Raw genomic sequence first — 19,989 nt, 5'->3', positions numbered from 1 at the left:
AGTGTGGCTACATCCTGGCTTTCTAAGCCTCTTCCCTTCACAAAATTTAGATTCATTTCCATCTCCTACAGCCTTGCATATGCAATACATATATATGTGTGTGTGTGTGTGTGTGTGTGTGTGTGTGTGTGTGTGTGTGTGTATACACACACCTGAACACGTAAATGCCTAGAACATCAAAGAAAACTTTCAAGCTTTGGGCAAAATCAGTTACCAAATTGGAAAATAATAGGAATAGATTCAGAAATATCCAGTTCTATTTGTTGTTTTTAAAGCGCACACACGCGCTCGTGTACACACACACACACACACACACACACACACACACACACACGAGATCTACAATCCGTATTAAATAACTCTTCTAACCTTTCATTTGTAACTAGCACGAAAGGCTAAGGAGAAGACTCTGCCTTCCCCCAAGGGCAACCCAGTTGCATGCAACAATCCTAAGAGATGGGGCTTGGGGGAAACAGGATTCCGAGGTTAGAAAGGTTTTTGAACTCACCAATTTGAAGTGGAGCCTGGCTGCAGAGCTTCCAGGAGCGCCATCCGGAGCCAGGGGGAGAATGTGAGCTCGCAGTGAGCGCTAGGCTGGGCGAGGTGTTCAATAGGACAGAGAATGGGGCGGGGAGGGAAGGCGGGGGCAGGAAGCGATACTCCAAAATCGGGAGAAGACCGTAACTCTGAGGTTTATGCTTTGACCGGGGGTGGGGGTGGAGGGGGTAGAGGCAGTTGGGTGGGAGTAGAGGGAGGGGCTGATCAAATTTGGAAAATAGTAGGTTAAAAATTAATGATAAATAAATAAATCGAGAGAGAACGAGAAAATTTCCCAAGAACTGCTTGGAGAAAAAAAAATTCTTTTCCTTTCCTTCTTTTTTCTCTAGCATGCAGAGTTCTGTCAGTCTTGCAAAGCGGGCCCTCCTCTGCATCAGCTGCTTGGCTGAGGCCAAGGCCAAAATCACCCAGAGCGAGCTCCAGTCTGTCATTTGGTAGACGCAAAGTGGGAAGGGGTGGGTGCGAGCTGGGGAAATGCTCCCCCACCCTCGCCTCCCGCTGCGGATCCTTTGAAGCCTTTGGCCAATATTTCAGAGGAATCCGAGGCATAATCCCCCTCCATCTTCGCAGACAGCTACTAGAGCTGTACCTGATAGAGTCGCTTTCTCGAACCTCCTCTGCCTGGAATCCGCGCTTTCCTGTGCATACTCAAAAAAAAAAAAAAAAAAAAAAAAAAAAAAAAAAACCGAAAGGGAGGGGAAGCCAATGGGAAGATGCCGCTTTAAAAAAATTTTTCTTTCCCCTCACCCCTCCTTTCTTTCTTTTATCCCAGGCCTGAGCAAAGTAGATGGCTGGCTGGGCACACAGAGTAACAAAGCACCAGCAGTAAGGACGACACTGGAGGGGGCCCTACGACTCACAGAAAAAAGAAAGAAAAAGAAAAGGAAAAGGAAAAAGAAAAAAGCTAACTGTTTATATATATATGTATATATATATATGTATATATATATATATATATGCTTTCATATACAACAAGGAACAGTAAAGCGCTCCAGGCTCACCTCCTCCCTACCAGAACTACAACCATGCCAGCCAGCCTGCTAAACCTCTTTTCCGTCTCTATAAGGTCTGTTTAGAAGAACCCCCAAACCCCCACCCCCTACACGCACACCCAGACAACTTTTTTTTCCTCACCTCTGTAGGTTCTGCTCATGTACAATCCTCGGTTCAGCTCATGGTCTCTCCTTTTTCCTCTCAGCCCTTCCCTCTCCTGAAAGCTACACCGTCATCATCATACCTAGTCTTCTCTCTCTCTCTCTCTCTCTCTCTCTCTCTCTCTCTCTCTCTCTCATATTATTATTAATAATAGACGTTTCGACATAGCAGCATGAAGTGGCTGCCTTTAAGAAAGCACATTTAATCTTTACTGGCTCCCCTAGGCTTCACTGAAGAAGAAGGCAAGAGGAGAAAAAAGGAGAGAGAGAGGAAAATAGCTTGTAAGGGAGGCTGCTGACGGACAGCAAGCATCAGGCACAAATCAGCGACAAGTTGAATTTTCCTAGACCACACTGCCCCCTTTCTTCTCGGCTCTCTCCCTGGGCTCCTGGAAAGCCCCAGTGTCTGGTTACAGGAGGCAATGGGTCTCTTTCTGCCAAGCATGGTGCAGATTCCTCACATGCCTGCTTAAACCTCTGGCAGAGTAAGGAATCAATATCCCCCTCTAATCACCTTTAGCTCTTTGATGGCTCCCCCCCCCCTTTTTTCTGAGAATCCACTTGGCTTTCCTCGCATCTTGCCCCCCACCCCCCTACCCCCCCCACCCCCCACCCCCGCCCTGCCAGGCTCTGGCATACAAAGCTTGCAGGCTGTCATCTCTCACTTCCTTCCATATCTTGAAGACAAGCCTCTTCTAATATCCTCTTGCGCTTGCTCTCTCTGTGTTGTAGCATGTCTCCTCCTGGACTAGCAGCGCCGGATGCACGGAGACATCACCCTGACTACTAATGAGATCAAAAATACACCATCAGGCCAGGGGAAACTAGACACTGTATTCTGCACACACACACACACACACACACACACACACACACACACACACACACATTTCTTTTGCTATACAGTTCAGGTAGCCCATTATCTAAAAGGGGGTGGGGGTCAAGGTGGGGACTGTGAAGGGGTAAGACCCCTGGTGCAGTGTGTTCTTTGGCCAATTGTCCAGCATCCACACACGTGCATGGATGAGCGCAGGTGAGGCTTCTTGTGAATTTTTCTCTTTCTTTTGTAATGGACAGATAGTCAACAACGCCCAAACATTTCTTTGAAATCGGTTGTGTGAGAGCATAAAAGAGCAATAACTCGAGTCTATATTTAAGACACACAGACACTCTTCAGGCGCAGAATGATCACAATGCTAAAACTCCTGCCTTTCAATGGCTGGGTTTTGCTAGTTGCCTCTGGTTGCAATGTGTACTAATTTGCCGCTTTCGTTCCTGGGATTTGGAAATGCAGTCAGCCTCCTCAGCTCAGTCCAAACCCTTGGCTTCCACCAAAGGCATTACCCTGATTCCTGAAGCATTTGTACTCTCCCGTGTCCCTCAGATATGTGCATACCTTTTTGATCAGTTTAATGTCCCTCAATAATGATAAGCAATACTTCCGATGACAAAGAGAGAGAGAGAGAGAGAGAGAGAGAGAGAGAGAGAGAGAGAGGCTCACGAAATTAAAAAACGCCATCCCCCAAACATGAAGGGAGCAGCATGTAGTGTTTTTTGTTGTCACCCATTTTAAATGCTTGCCTTCTATACAATGTCCTCTCATAGAAGGTACCACCCCCAAATTTAGGGTCTCTACCTATCTGTAAACACAGCGGTTGTATTGCTGTCTTAACCCAGTTTTCCCAATGAGGCTAGAATCCTGCAGACAACAGACAGAGCTGTGTTAAAATAGAAAACGGGGCTCTGTAAATAGCAAGACAAGGGGGGGGGGAGGCAGCCAAGGATGCAGGTTCCCTGCAAGTGGGTGTTTTAAAAGCTAGTTTCTTTGTGCTCACCACAGACATTCATTGTGCTTTGTCTCTGACGGTGAGACTTCAGAAGCGGCACGGCTGGGTGCCAAAAGAAGGAGAAGGAACCACACACATGAGATGGAGAAGCAGCAGAGAAAGGGTGGAGAGGAAAAGGGAGGGAGAGGAGGAGGAAGAGAAGGAGGAGGAGGAGATAGGACGACAAGCAGGCAGAAGAGAAGAACATACAGAATGTTGGAATATCTTTAACATTTTTCTTTTTCTTATTGTCATGTCTAGGATGGAGGAAGACGTTTGCCAGGAGAGAGAGAGAGAGAGAGAGAGAGAGAGAGAGAGAGAGAGAGAGAGAGAGAGAGATATGCTAAAATAATCAAGAAGGGTGGAGCTGTCAAAGAAATTATTTGACTCATTGGGTGCTTCCCTGTAATACCAAGATGACTCGTTCCTAAGGAAGAGTCCTTGATTGTCTCAGTGTACTTGTGTATATGAAGGCCTGAGAGCAGGCCATGGCACCCAGCTGGAAAGGAAAGATAGTCAGAGAATGAAGTTCTCCAAACCCCTCTGATTAGCAATAACGGTTTAGCATGACTTCCGCACACCAAGCTAATTCGTCCTTGTCTGTCTCCACTCTGCTTACAGAGATACGCAAATATATGACTTGTGAAAGTTGGGCTGAGGAACACAACCATTTTCTCCATACAACTCAGCGATGTCTTCAGAGGATACTTATTTCAAGCAGTTAACACCTGACCCCAATTTCTGTGGGTAATTAGTGAGCTAGATAACCACACAAAGTGGGTAATTATTTAGTACCCAAGGGTACGCTAGAAGTGGGTAGTGGCTTTGTTAGCAAAAGCATATCTCTAATTATTGTATCTATGATGGGTGTTTTAAAAATACCAGTTACTCTATCAAGTGAACCATGATAAATAAGCAACTGTTTTACTGTCCTCAGCATATACATATATGTCTTCCGTCATGGTTAAGAATATTTACCTCTAATGTTCGGAGTGTGGTGAAGATTAATTAGTTAACATCTGTAAGACTCTCAGAAGATGAAATGAGCTAGAGAGCTTCTAAATGCAATATTAGTATCATTATTGTTACTCTGGCTACTTTATTTCTGGCTGAGAGAAGTTGGGGGGGGGGGCGAGTAGAAGCTATTGTTCAGCCTGCTTCTTGGTCTGCTGCTAATGCAGAGACCACAGACATAATGAGTGTGATCATGGCAAGTGCTCGACTGCCCAACAATCTAACCAGGCTGGAAAAGAGAAGTAGACAGTGTTGAATTGACAGCTAGCTCAGGTTAGGTCTGAGGGAGGCTCTGGGGTGGGAGGTGGGGAGAGGGAGGAGCAACAGGAGAGAGTGCTGGAGCTGAACCGGCTGGACCACACCTTCCTTCTAAAGTCCTCTACCCCTCTGAGGGAGCACAGACATGTACAGAAATCCCTCAAAGAAGACATCTGTGCTGGTCCTGGGGCAAGTTTAACATGACGACATCAATTATATAGTGTTTATTGGAGAGACGAACTTCTGTATAGATCATGTAAGCTGATGGCAGACGCACTTTTGGAAACAATAATGCATTGAGGATAGGCACTTAGAGGCCAAACTCAGATATCTTCAAGCCAGGATTGGAACCGTGAGGATTTATTGCTTTTATAAATCATTCCTAGGATGGGAAGGGTACTATTTATTTTTACTGAGAAGGACAAAGGAGGGAGAGAGGAAAGGAGGGGAGTAGGGAAGGGAGGGGAGACAGAGACAGACAGAGAGGGGGGGTCCATGCACGCTTTGGGGACCCTGAGTCCCAATATCCCTGAACCCCTGATAGCAACTAAGCCTTGAAAATAATAAACAAAAATAGCCACACTGAAAACTTACAACTTTCTCTGTGAACTTGCATCACCTTGAGTCTGCTGTCTGGGTCTATCAATCAGAGGCAGGACAGACAGACAGACACCTCTGGAGTCCACATCTTCAAGTTGGCTCACCACATTTTTTCTTTCAAAGCAAGGTTGTCGTGGGGATTAACCCTAGAGATCTAGGAGGTGCAAGCATGGGGGAAGCATAAGGAAAATAGGCAAAGAAGTTGTATCCCATCCAGCGGATGCTTCTAGGGAGCTGGGAAGAGAGTGGACCCCATCCGTCAGCCTATAGGTACAGCTGTTGAATCTCCCAGCTGGCCAGGACACATGTTAGGGCTGGGAATGAAGGGCTAACCTTGGGGTAAATACATTTGAAGTGTTTGAGAGCTGAGAGGAAATTTCTCCAAAAGCCATCCAAGCCAGTCTTGTGACCCGGAGTCTAGTGTTTGTCACCCCCTCTCTGAGCTCAGAACTACAAAGGCTAACTGGCGTTCTCCAACCCGCCCGCCCAGCTTCTTTCAAACCCACAGACTGTGCCAGACTTGGCCCCACCTCCCCCTGCAGCAGATTCTGTGGCCCTGCTCCACACTCTGCTGCAGGGAGCCAGATTTCCATTTTAATTGTCCTACCTGGCTAGCCCCTCCGTTACTGGTCCTGGTTCTTGGTCCTTGGCAAGATTTCAAAGGCCCAATCCATTGTTTTGCCTCCCCCAATTTTAATCTTCAACACATCCGGTTCCTACTTCCCCCCAAATGTGATCCTTGCAAACAAAACCTTCTTCTCTTCTGCAGTTTCTTGTATTATGGACACCACTGCCTCCTTTCTTCGGCCTCTTTCACTCTTGTTTAACTTTTTTTTTTTTTAATTTTTTTATTTTGCCTCATATAATAGAGGGACCTGAAGGAAAGCCAAAGCTAGCATTTCCCTCTGTACTAAAACATCTCAGACATTTCAAAGCAGTTCAGGGTCTTTCCTAAAAGCTCACCCCAAAAGAGCTGGAGCCAGCAGAAAAACAAGTGCTGGGGGCAGGGGCCAGGGTTCAGAGATACACAGAGACATACAGAAGGGTGGAGAGAGAGAGAGACAGAGATACATACAAAGAGGATTGACCTGACTACGTGAATGCAGTAGGAATGGCCCTCGAGCAAATGAGTGGAGAGTTACTTGTGGCAAGAACATACAGATAATGCACACCATATACACACAGAGACAGGGAGAGAGAGAGAGAGAGAGAGAGAGAGAGAGAGAGAGAGAGAGAGAGAGAGAGAGAGAGAGAGAGAGAAACAGAGAGAGACAGAGAGAGACAGAGACAGAGAGACAGAGTCAGAGACAGAGACACAGAGAGAGACATAGAGAGAGAGACAGAGTCACAGACAGAGAGACAGAGACCGACACAGAGAGACAAAGAGACAGAGAGACTGAGAGAGAGAAAGACAGAGAGAGACACACACAGACACAGACACAAACAGAGAAAGAGACACACAGACAGAGAGACAGAGAGATAGAGAGACAGAGACGGAGAGAGAAAGAGAGAGAGACAGAGACAGACACAGAGAGGCACAGAGAGTACATGAAGCATCTCCACTGAGCAGTTCCATCACAGATCCCTGAGACTAGATGGCTCTGATGGAGTACTGCCTTTCTCTGGACAGATGTGGCCAGGGCATATGGTTCTACAGCTAGAAGCCGAACCACAGCCACCTCAGGGATGGAATGGAATAGAAAAGGAGGCCAAACTTCTTTAACTCCCCACCTGCTTGTACTTCTGTCAAGGCTTAGGGCCTAAGGCTATACAATGGCACCCCTACTTATGCCCATGATGTTATTTATTTATTTTTTTTATGATGTTGTTTATGACCCTGGCAATTAATTGCTCTTTCTTCCTTAAAGTTCTTGCTTACTCTTACTACTTGAGTATTTACACTTCACTGCTGCAATCTTCTTATTCTGCGTTTCCTCTAAGACATCACTGGGGGGGTGGGGCAGGGGTGTGTTCTACATTCCAGAGGCAGAAAGCTTCTATCTCAGTCCTTGCCTTTAAGGCCATCACAATGTTTTATACGAGCAGAAGATAGGGTTCAGACTAGGCAGCTCTGCCCAGATAGTGTGCGGCGGCAGTGTTAGGATTTGCACCAGGTACATTTGCCTAAGTATAGTCAGTCCTGCGTTAGTATTGCTACAGCCTTTCTCCCTGTTTCAGTGTAGTCGACCTTTCTGGTTGGTGTCCTCAGACTCCCTTAGTTTTTCCTGTGTTTCCTCCACTTCACTCTGTCCTAGCAGTGTTTTTATTTAGATCATTTTATCCAGTTCATTGTTGTTGTCTTGCTCTTAAGAATGGGCCAGGCTTTGTGCTGGGCAGTGTCATTCTTGCAGTTTGGAGACAAGACAATGGCGCCTGCCTCTCTACGCTGCTGTCTTCTCGTTTTGAGCCTCACGGCTGTTAAGGAAGAGGCTTTGACAATTTCCCATACACCCTCAGGAGACTGCATAGCACCTAGATACAACAGGCCTGGACCAAAATGTTTTGAATACATTTTTATGTTAATATGATTTGTGTTGACGCTTTACTTTTTTTTTTTTTTTACAGTTTTTATTTACTGTGGAGTGGGACGCATGCCATAGCAGATAGGTTGATAACCGAGGGTATCTTGAAAAGATTAGTTGTTTCCTTCTACCTTGTGGGTTCTAAGGAACTGAAGGAGGAGCATCAGCCTTGACAGCAAACACCCATCACCACTGAGCCATTTTGTCAGCCCCATAGTATAGCTCTTTGAAAGAAGGGGATTCTGTTTAAAATAACCTTTGGAGAAAAACTTAGCAAGATGCCATACATAACTAGCATGTAAGAAATGGTGTCAGCCTGACTGTTTGTTTGTTTGTTTAATTGTATTTATTCATTTTACATCCTGATTGCAGCCCCCCTCCTCTCCTCCTAGGCCCCTCCCTTACGCACCCCTCCTTCCATTCTCCCCTCTCCTTCTCCTCAAAGAAGGGGGAGGTCACCATGGGTGCCAACCCACCCTGGTACATTAAGTCACTGCAGGACTAGGTGCATCCTCTCGCACTGAGGCCAGACAAGGCAGCCCAGTTAGGGGAGTGGGATCCAAAGGGAGGCCTCAGAGTCAGAGAGGGCTCCTGCTCCAGTTGTTGGGGGGCCACATGAAGACCAAACTGAGCATCTGCTACATATGCTCAGGGGCCTAGGGCTGGTCCGTGCATGCTCTTTGGTTGGTGCTTCAGTCTCTGTGAGCCCTCATGGACCCAGGTTAGTTTACTCTGTATGTCTTCTTGTGGAGTCCTTCACTCCTCCCTAGCCTGATTTTTTTTTCCGAGACTGAGTTTCTCTGTGTAGACTTGGCTGTCCTGGACTTGCTTGGACACCAGAGTGGCCTTGAACTCACAGATATCTGGTTGCCCCTGTCTCTTGAGTGCTGGGATTAAAGGCGTGTGCCACCACGTCCAACTTCGGCCTGACTTTTTAAAGACTACTCTGACTGATGTCCCATGTAGAGTTACAGTCATAATGTCATAATTCATTCTATAAGCTCTGAGGTCGTGTGGTTTCTTGTGTGAAGCCACTCACTGTGACTTGAGATTTCTTTTCAAGTGATAAATTGTGCAGGGTGATATATATGGTAGTGAAGGAATATTCTGGGATGCACACGGAGGGAAAGGGCTTATTCAAAAAAAAAAATGTTCAGGAGTCCAGATCTGCAGTAGGCATACTAGCTACGATGCCTTCATTTTGGAAAAAGAAGGTGAGATGCACCAACGGTTTCATGCCCGTCTGGCCTGAATGTCTCCAGGGTTTCTTAATGTGTACTCTGAAGGAAGATTAGACAATTCCTTATTTTGCTTAAGGAAAGAATATTTTAAGTACACATAATTGCTATCTTTGCAGGCTAAATTCTATCCTGGTCTTAAAACAAAACAAAAGGTTTCACGTATTTTTCACTTGAACACATCTACTAGTACAGAGCACAGAAGCGGAGAAAACCCAAATTCCAAGAAAAACAAATCTGGGAAGTGGCAACACTATCAGGCTAGCATGGCTTGATTACTCAGCCCTTGATAGGGCATAGCGTGTGGGGTGCCTGACACACAGTCCTCGTAGTCCCTCCATGGCTCTTTGCCAATGTCTACTCCTGGCGTTTGCTCTGACTTTATTACCACTTTCCCTCTGAATCCAGTGGTCTCTTTGGTCTTTCTCTCTTGGAAAGGAAAATCTCGTGCCTGATAGACTTCTGCAAAGACATGCTGAGGCATGGAGTCAACTGCATAGCACACCCTGGCCGGCAAGAGGCGAGGAGGATCTCTTCTGTTTGCCCCACACTCTCTGCCTCTGAAACGAGGTGTATGGGTGTGTGACTAAGGTGGTGTTCACTCTGTCCTTCTCTATCTTGCTGGGTATTCTGGCATCCCTGAATTGGTTACAAACGTGCTGCTATCTTCTTCGCTGACTGGGAAATTTGTCGTGCTATCAATCCAGGACACAGTTTGTAAAGTTGTATCCTTTGGTGAGGTCCCTCAAGTGAGGGCGCAGTGGGATGCCGTGGTTATTCTGATGCAAACACATTCAACATGGAGGCTCAAATTCTTCCAGCAGGCAGCCCCCCCAACCGCCCCCCCCCCAGCCCCAGGCACTGGATGCTCTTCACAAGGATGAGGGATGGGAATAGTGCATGGTCAGCAGAGTCCTTTCCCTTAAGCAGTGAGACTGAGCCAATAGGGAGCAGCCTGTGGTACAAGTGACGTGTGGCTCAAGAGTTCTTCAGGTCTGTCATTTTATACTCCAAACTGGATGCTAGTTCCAAGGGTCAGGTTAGCTGTGTCAGGATGGAAAAAAAAATCCACGTTTTTCTTCATAAGGAAAATTTTAATTTCTTTTTTGGGGGAGGTATGTTATGATTTAATAGAAGGTGTGCCCCTAAAAGGCTTGGACCCCAGCCAATGATGCTGTTAGTGATGAGTGGGCCATGCTTTCCTCACCAAGGGGTTAACCCATTGAGAATTCCATAGGCTGAATTGCCTACTAGGAGGTGGGGCCGGATGGAGAAAGTACGTCATGGTGTGTTGGGTGGGGGTTGTGTTCAAAGAGTATGATGTCCCTCGTCCCTCCCCGTCTGTCTCAGGTTTAGCTGAGCAGCTTTGCTCTGCCACACCCTTCTAGTCATGCCTTTCCACTTCACCACAAAGGGCCATGGACCAAAACCTCTGAACACTTGAGCCAATATTTCCTCCTTTAAAATGGTTTTTCCTCTGGTATTTTGACACAAAGACTGAATAACCAACACACCAGGCATTAGGAAAAAATCAATAATCCCCCACTATAGACACATTATAGTATTTGTTGATATGAATTTAGAAAATGATTCTGTTGCCCACTTCTGCCTCAGTGGGTGCCTTTTTCTGCCTTCACACCTAAGCGTACCAAAGGCCTGTTACTTCTCCAAAGGGGCCACATGGAGCCTACAGTTTCTAGAATGCAAGTTACAATCAGTCCATGGATTGCATTGAGCTCCAATGAAACTGGAGAAACTGTCTCCATCTCTAGGATAATGAGGAGAGAGGAAAAGAGAGTCTTCTCTCCGGTTGGGTGCCTATTACCTATATAGCAAGAGGACTATGTGACGTAAAGCCCATTATTCTTGGCCAAAGGGTACATGTGGGAGCAGAGTTCTATTTCCGCCCAGATTCCCTGCCATTCATTCCTCATTATCTGCCAAGCCAAGAGATACAGATCCTCCCCCCAGGACTTTGGAAGATAAGAGGTTACTGGGCCAAGATCCTAGAGAGGATAACCAAATAAAGCCACAGGCCAAAGATTTGGTCTGGAGTCATTCCTATACTTCTGAAACTGCCACATATAGCCTGGGGCTTGGGGAGCAAACGAGATGAGAGAGAGGGAAGGCGATGGAAGCCAAGAGCATTCCCCATCTCAAATCTGGCTTATGGCTGGCGTGGTTTCTAGAGGGACTCTGGCTGACCAAATTAATGCTCCCTAGAAACTGCCTCCCTTCTGGCGGCCATCCTCCTTGGCTCTCTAAGCACTTTTAACACAGGCAAGGAAAGAGGAAGGCCGATGACACACCAAGAGGGAGAGGTTAGATTATGACTGCCCTTTCTAGTGTCCAGTCAACTTCTCAGTATTGTCTTTCACCGTCATCCATAGTCAAGAGGCAAGGCGGGGCTAGAGAGATGGGTCCATGAGTAAAGCTCTTGCTACACAAGAAGGAGGACCTGAGTAGATCCCCAGACTTTGTGTAAAATCCCGGCCTGGTGATGCGTAACTGCAGCTGGCTTCCCCGGACAGCACAACAGAAGAGGGCCGTTCGGGTTTCGTGAGAGCTCATGCCTCAACCTGGAGTTTACCTCTGGCCTCCACGTGTGTGTGTGTGTGTGTGTGTGATACAGAGCTCAGTTTATAGACCCACAGACCTAACTGAGCCGTCCAGAATTAATTGGGGTAGGTAATCAAAATACCACAGCCAGTCTTTTAAGACTTGAGAATGAAAACCAAAAAAGAAGAAATGGTTTCTCCTCCAGAAGATTTTGGAGGGTGTGGCACCATGGGCTGCAGCCCAGAGTTCAACCTCCATGGAGGTCAAAGCATTGGACCCCAGAAAACAAGCCTGGCTCCAATGACATGCTTCTCTTTGGTATTCATGTCCTTGCTATCTGTTGAGAGAGACGGGGGAGAGCAGGGGGCCAGGGGGCAGGGGAGAAGGGGGGGGGGGAACTCCTTGAGAAGTGTCGAATGTGCCGAATTTAAAATCTCTGAGGTAGCAGTTTCCTGCATTTAAAATAGTCCTCAGCTTCTCCCCCCAGCGCTTCCTGTTCATCTCTCACGGCTTGAATCTCCACAGGAATTCTGATTCTGTGGCAGCACCTTGGACCCAAGACTATATCTCACATTATGCTTCTGTATTCTTTTAATTTTTTTTTTTTTTTAAATCTGCCCGCTCAGCACTTTGGGGGCTCATCTATTCCACAAATGCTTGAGTAAATTTAATTGCATCTTGTTGAAAGCCCTTCCTCGCCACACTGTCGTTCATTAATAACAGAGGGAGCTACGGGGCGTGGCTAGTAGTAAAGACACCTCATACTCCTGCAAACCCACTCTGAATGAGCTCGGTACAACTTATACCTGCTCGTTCACAAGAGCTGGCGTGAGACCTAGATTTGACGGTTAGTGCTCTTACAGCTCTGTTGAGAAAAGCACTTAGTCATTAATTGTCATGGTTCCCACCAGTGAGGCAGGAATGGTGACATGGGGACACTCATTTTCTTCCCTTTCTACCCTACACTCTTAGAATGCAAATTGCTTAAAATGAAGATCAGGGGACCTGCAAAGGCTGGAGAATATGAAGAGAGTAAACATGAGGAAATTACCGTGTGTGTGTGTGTGTGTGTGTGTGTGTGTGTGTGTGTGTGTGACAGGAAAACATTTTCTATCACTTTTATACTTCTTCCCTTGATACAGAGTCTCCTACTGAACACAAACCTCACCAGCTGGGCTTCCCTGCCAGTGAATCCTGAGCAATGGCTTAATCTCTGCATCTTCACTCACAGGACACTGGCATTACAGGTGTGTGAGTCATGCCCAGCATTCTGATATGGGGTCGGGGGGCGGATCTGAACTTATGTCTTTATGCTTGTGCAACAAGCACTGTAGAAACTGAGATGGCTCCCAGCGTCTTGGCAGGATTCTTATGTGTATGGAATGAGGGCGTGACGTGATGATATTCTGTCCTGCTGAGGCATAGCACTGTCCTGGCCTCCTAATAAGAATCTTATAGGTTATTTTTAAAAAATTTTCTCCACTCTCCTGGGATATTAGTAAAATCCAGAGTCATATAGTATGGAAAGAACACAGACCAACGAGCTGATCAAATACAGATTAGCACTCTTCTTATGTTGTTGTTTCTATTTTAATTTTCTGAGTTTGGTTGGCTGGTTTTTTGTTTGTTTTGTTTTGTTTTGTTTTGTTTTTTGTTGTTGTGGTTTGTTTGCTTGTTTTAAAGATCAGCTCTTTCAGTAGAGTCCAAGCTAGCCAGAACTTGCTGTGTAGCTCAAACAAGCGAGCCAATCTTGAACTTGCATTCCTCCTGCTTTGGCCTCCCAAGTGTTAGAATTATAGGCATGTGCCACTATGTCCCTCCCAGACAAGAAATCTTGAATTGATCATTTTCCTTTCCAGTCATGATTTTAATTACTATGAATTTACATCTCAGAATTGATGAGGGGACTAGTAAAGAAGGAGGCAACCACTTTGAGCACAAAATAGGTAAGTCTGCTGGTGTTCAGACCCTCTTCAGAGTATTGGCAGTCCATTGGATGCTTTGGAGCAGGGGCGGGGGGCGGGGGTTCTACATGTCAATAGCTTTAAAGACAAAATAACAGAGAAAAATGGATTTGAAAAAATAAACAAGAAAAAGATAATTGACCAGTGATAGATTTCCCTTCCTAATCTAAATGCACATATATGCCTGTGCTCAGATGACTTGTTTTCTACAGTGTGGTAAGAAATCATAAAAGTGCCAGGAAGGGAGTGTCACCAAACAGATTCATGGAGAATTGCTGAGGTATGTACAGACTGGGCAGTGGGTGTGGATATAGCGGAAGAACCCTGTAGATTATTTTAATGCATCAGAATTGAGTTTTTATTAACTTTTTTTGGCATTTATTGGTTTTTAAACAATTCTTCATACAATATATTTTTATCGCATCCTTTCCCCTCACCCAACTCCTCCAAGATCCTTCCCACCTCATGAATATGTCTAACAGGGCCTTAAGCACAAAGGTTAAGAGAAAGACTGGCACTCTGAAGAAAGTAGGAGACCCCTGGAAGCAGGGGTCTAAGACATATCCAAGTGTGGGCATGGGCTTCTCAAAGAAGAGCTGCCAGAACCCTACATAGCATGTCTCTTCTCTTGGGACCAGGTAGAGATTACACTGGAAGACACTCGTGCATAAAATATGTTTCTCTGTCCTGCTAAGGACAAGCAGAGGAGCAAACAGGAGAATTGTCACTAGAGTCTTTCCCTACTCCTCTGGCGGTCTCATCTCTCCTTCCCTGGAGTCATCCCCACACTCTAAGCCTATCTTAGATAGATCACAGCCAATTCTCAGTAGATGCTGGACCTAAATCAACTTACAGATAAATTGACACCTACAAGATGAAGTGAGACCAATATTCAAGATAAACAAGGAGAGGTGGGGGTGCAATCAGATCCAGATACTGGGCTAGGTTTCCAAAAGAGGAAGGAGCTTCCAGCAAGCATGAATCTTCCTTCTGCTACGAAGATGCCAAGATCTGATGTGCAGGGTTATATGCGTGAACTTGCTGCCTGGGCTCTAGGGAAAGCTGAAGGCTGACATATCCTTGTCTGAGCTGCATGCTTGAAGAACTTCTGCTTCTATTTTGGTCTCTAGTAGTCCCAAGACACATGACCCAATGGAAGAAATAAAGAGCTGAAATTTAAGAAATATGAGTTCTCTGCTCAGTTTGTCATGGTGACCTTGGGTAAGACATCTCACCTCTGAGATCATGAACAACTCTTACTAACCAGCAAGTGAGAGGGCTGAGCTGGACACACCCATCAAGAGACCCATAGCATTGCATCACCCCTCTCTGTCTGGGTTCTCTTCTTACAAGGACATTTTCTGAACAGCTATGATACAGATGGAATTTGGATTTTACATCTGTGGGAATGAAGAGATGGCTCTGTGCGTAAGAGGGCCTGTCACAAGCATGAGGTTGGGTCCCCAGCGCTTTTGTAAATGCTGGAAATGGCTGCCGGTGTTGCTTGTAACTCCAGCCAAGCTGTAGGGGTTGGAGGCTGAGAAAAGTGGTTCTCAGAAGCTTTCTAGCCACCAGATCTACTCGAAATGGTCAGCTTTAAGTTGAGTGAGAAGTCCTGTCTCAAGGAAATAATGCAGAGAACAGAGGAACAACACTCAGTGTCTTTCACACAGCTCCACATATGTGCCCATATACCTGAACACGTGGGTATGCACTCCACACATGCAAAATAAATAAATAATTATAAAGACATAAAGTGTACAATCTTATATTAAAAACAATTTGGAGTGTAGATACACTAATTAAAAGAAGAAGAATGTTTACAATCTCAGCATGGTGGGATCAATCACAGCAGATGGGGTGGTGAAATGGACTACAACTCTGCTGTCTATAAAATCTCCTGAAATTTGAACGGATATATATGTGTGCGTGTACATATATACATATACATATACATATATATATATATATATATATATATATATATATATATATATATATATATGAGATTTGTAGGTAGTAAAAAAAAAACTCAAGAAAAGACAAACATTATTTGTCATTTATAGACTAAAGTTGAAGCCTAGAAAGAATAGTTGACTAATCAAAAATGTGCTGTGAAGAGGAACTCTAGCCCCCTGCAAAATGCCAGCCTGGCTCCTATTTAAGTACAGTGTCTGCATTTGTCAGCGAAGGAGAGAACATCGCTCCATGGGAGCACAACACCACTGCCCTCTGTGAACGGGCCGACCTGGCCATTACCATCATGCTCTCAGCTGAAATCACGTTTAAAATGCTGGAAATGGTGGCTACGCCAGCTTCTATAGAAAGCAATGCATCTGCGACTCAGAGAGCATTCACCCTAGAAAATTCCCATGGCCAGGCCAGGCATTAGTTAGTGGTCTTGAGTCAGGGAACTTGCCTTTCATTCCAGCTTTTCTAACCCATTCTTTCTGTCAATTTCCTTCTTTAGGAGCTAAAAATTTTATAAAATTCAGATATGCAAAACAACCCCAGGTCAAGCTATAAAATCTTATTAGAAGAGATTTTTGTCTAGCATTACTAATCACCTAAGGAGATTGCTCTTGTCTAGTTTTTAAATACACACGTAGGTGCTTATATACTTAAAGTGTATTGATATTTTGATTTTTTAAGTCATTTAACTCATAGGTATTATGCTTTGTTCTTACTCATCTCCCACGCTAGCATCACATCCACTGACACTTTAAATACATATTCACGAGCCCACTATCATTGTGAAATTATCTACCTATATGTACATATGTGTTTATGCCCATGCATATATGTAGATATGGGAATATATAATTATTTATGCATACGCTAGATACAGCTGTCTTCCCCTCCCCCTCTTCCAGTCCACCTAGGAAATCTGTTTGGAGATCAGCATCACTCTCTCCTTGGACTTGATATATGGCGTAGTAAGCCATCTTCAATGAGCACAGCTGTCCCCTGGGAAAAGCCTCAGGATGACTTTATTGATCTCCCCTTCCCCACACCGCTCTGCTGAACTGTGGCCTTAACTCTTACACATTAGACCACAAGGAAACAGGAAAAAAAACCGAAACCCTTGGCTTTGTGGGGATATGGTTGATTTTCTTATATTCTTATTTGAAAGAGAAAGAAAATAAAAATGAGGGGGAAAAAAAAAGAAAGAATGAAAGAAAGAAAAACCAGGTAGCCCCGTGGCACGTCTGCATAGCAAGGAGAAGGTGCTGGGTTTCCTCGTTTTCTGAACACACAAACCTGTGCTTTGCACACACTGCCTACCCGAGTTCTGCTCCTCCTCCCCTGTGACTTCACCGCCATCTTTGAAAAACACCGTGACTTTTACAAACACCGTTTCCCCTCACACCTCCAGACACATGCCCAGCGCGCTGGAATGCGGAGAACCAGAATGTGTTTATACCGGTCAAGTTTTTTTTTACATTTCTTGGGACAGATTAAGGGCTCCTTTTTTATTTTATTATTTTATTTTTTTAACTGTTGTTGGGTGCCTTTGTCTTTAACACAGAACATTCTTTATGTACAAAGGCTTCAGGGTCCCTGGCGCAATTTAGAAGCTTCTCTGATACAGTTTTATCCAGGTTTGTTGTTGTTGCTATTTTTCAATGCTGGGCCTAGACAAACTCCAGGCCTAGACAAGCACACTGCCACCAGGCCACCCCTACCCCTGAGCTCTCAGGTGCAATTTTAGAAATACAAAAAAGGAGGTTGTCAGCAGTACCCTCCTGCCTCCGGCTCTTTAGAAAACAGGGGAGAACGGCCCAGTGGCTTCTTTTCCCTCTCCTTCCAGCTTCTGAGCCATCCCGTGGGATCAGTTCTGAGAGTGGGCAGGCAAGGGTCAAGGCAGTGAGAGAGGCAGAGAAAAGGGGACACTGAGAGGGCAAAGCCCCCCGCCCCCTAAAACTTCCCTTCCGCCTCTTCGTTTAGTTCTACTTTCTCTAATAATGGTGCATAAAAAGCTAGTGGACTTTCTGTATCTACCAAGTTCAAAGCTTTTAGCACCCATAGTGTGTTTGTTCGTTTGTTTTAGAGGGTGGTTGTTGTTGTTGTTGTTGTTGTTGTTGTTGTTTTTGCTCCTGTTATTTATAACAAGTCACAGTAAGCAAAATCAAGATGCCTAGACAAACAGATTCTATCATTTAAAATTGCAAGCTTGGCAGGCCCAACTGCACGAGGGGCTGAAGGAGGAGGACACGAGTTCAAGGTCAGCCTCGTCAACTTAGTGATGCCCTGTCTCAAAGCACAAAAGTGAGAAGGGTGGGTGTCTCCATGGTAGTGCACTTGCCTAAAATGTGCAAGGCCCTGGGTTTGATTCTTGGTGCTGCAAAAACCAAACCAAACCAAATCAAACTAAGAGCTTACATGAACCACTCGCTACTGAGAAAGAAGCTTAAGAAAAATCACAAACGTCCCAACTAAGCAAGATTACTACAGCGCCCAGGGTTAGATGTACAGTTTAGGGTAGCTCGCAGCTCACCACACTGCCCAAGGTATAACCTTTCTTCCTTCTTGAATTTATAAGCCTAGTTTTAATTAAATGCCATATGAATTTTAACTAACTGGATTTTTCTTTCTTTCTTTCTTTCTTTCTTTCTTTCTATCTTTCTTTCTTAATTGTATTTTTTTCCTTCGCATAATTTGAATGAAAAGACAAGCCATTTACAAGTACTATGGGTACAAATGGGTAGGAAAGCATGTGAAGAGCAAAGCCAGAGAAGGGTATCAGACGCACTGGATCTGGAGTTCAAAGCAGTTGTGAGCCTGGGGTGTGGAGCAGGCAGAGTGGGAGGAACCTATCTGGACATCCTGCGGCATCTGCCTCAGCCCTCTCTATAGTAGGATGAAGTGGAGGGTTCCAGAGTACATCTGCAGGGCAGGCCCCTTCATGTGAGAGGGGTCAGGGTTGCCATTTTCCTAGGCAACAGTTATCTTGACTGTACTCCGCAAGTGTAGCATCCTTTGCAGTATCTGTTTGCCATTGGTTTCACGGAACTGCCAGGCATTCACCCTCTCAGGAAGACCACAGCACTTGCTCAGCTTCTGGTGTATGGTCTTTCTCAGCCTGCTATGGCTCAGTGAAGAAACAACAACTTCACCATCCTTGGAAGCTACTGTGTGGAAAAGTCCAGAATTTAACATCGATCTATTATTCATCTCATTAATTCATCGCTTTTGTAAGGTAACTCTCATACTTGCTGTGCTTAGCCTAGGCTCATTGCTAGGAGGTATTACAGTTTGAATTTGAATGTCTCCCCTATTGGCTCAGGGTTGGAATGCTTTCTAAATAGTTTATGGCATTATTTTGAAAACTATGGAGCCTATAGGAGGTGGGGCTTGGCAGGATTCCAGAAGTTATTCTGTCCTTTGGTTCTAGTCTTTCTTTCTCTGCTTTCTGGTTTGTCACCCTATGAAGGCCTACCATCATATACTGTAGGGGCACAAAAGGAGCTGCTCCATGCAGCCCTAGATTTTCAAGTGACTACTCATGGCTCTGGAGAGATGGCTGTCCTTGCTCTTTCAGAGGACTCAAGTTTGGTTCCCAGTGGCTCACAACTGCTTTGAACTCCAGATCCAGTGGGGTCTGATACCCTTTTCTAGCCTCTGAGGGCAACTACATCACATGCAAATACTACCACACCAAACATGCTCACACATAACTGAGAGCTAAACTAAATATGTAAAAAATTAGAAATTTCAAAATAAAGTGACTATTCAGCAATCTTGAACAATTCGGCTTCCCGGGGATTGTATATTTTCTCCATTCTTTGCTCTGACATCTCCATACCATCTGATTGAAGCTTGCCTGATCAACATTATTAACTGGCAGTAAGCCTCAACAATGGCCTTCACTTAACAAGCTTAATGCGGACGACACAGTGAATCTGCATCTACTGTGTACACTAGGGACAGAGTTCAATGTTAAGCCCTGGAGGCAAAAAAGCAAGGATAGTTTCTAGATTTCTTCCCCCTCTCTCATGTGAATGAGTAAGAGTACTTGCTTTGTTTCTTAGAAAGAACCTACAGCTTTGGACCCTAAGAAGGGAGATTGTTCCAGTGGAGACAACAATATCCAGGGAAAGAGTAAAGCCTTGGTCTAGCCCTCTCTTGCTTGATAGGTACAGACAATTAAGTGCCACCCTCCCCGCAGCAGGACAAGAGAATGACCACTATTAATTCTAAAGCCTCCTTTCAATGATGTTTTGTAAACAATCCCTTGGTCAAACACCAGATCCCCAACTACACTGTAAGCAACTAAATAAATACAAGATAGTTAT

The 19,989-nt window shown here is 45.1% G+C and overlaps 1 long non-coding RNA gene across 5 annotated transcripts in view; it reads right to left on the bottom strand.

Moving 5' to 3' along the window:
• Positions 1–19,989, bottom strand: part of LOC311598598 — a 512,559-nt gene that overhangs the window by 133,006 nt on the left and 359,564 nt on the right. For 2 of the 5 annotated variants that reach the window (XR_014779595.1, XR_014779596.1), the window contains exon 1: positions 509–2,235. The exons of the other annotated variants lie outside the window; for them this stretch is intronic. This is a non-coding gene — a long non-coding RNA (uncharacterized lncRNA). Of the gene's footprint in view, positions 1–508; positions 2,236–19,989 lie in introns of those variants that run through there. 5 annotated transcript variants of the gene reach the window in all.

This window comes from Acomys minous, assembly GCF_964271855.1.
Source record: "Acomys minous genome assembly, chromosome: 5".
In the NCBI taxonomy this organism is placed as follows: Eukaryota; Metazoa; Chordata; class Mammalia; order Rodentia; family Muridae; genus Acomys; species Acomys minous.
The sequence above is the reverse complement of the archived record's forward strand: the minus strand, read 5'-3'. Positions and strand labels throughout refer to the sequence as shown.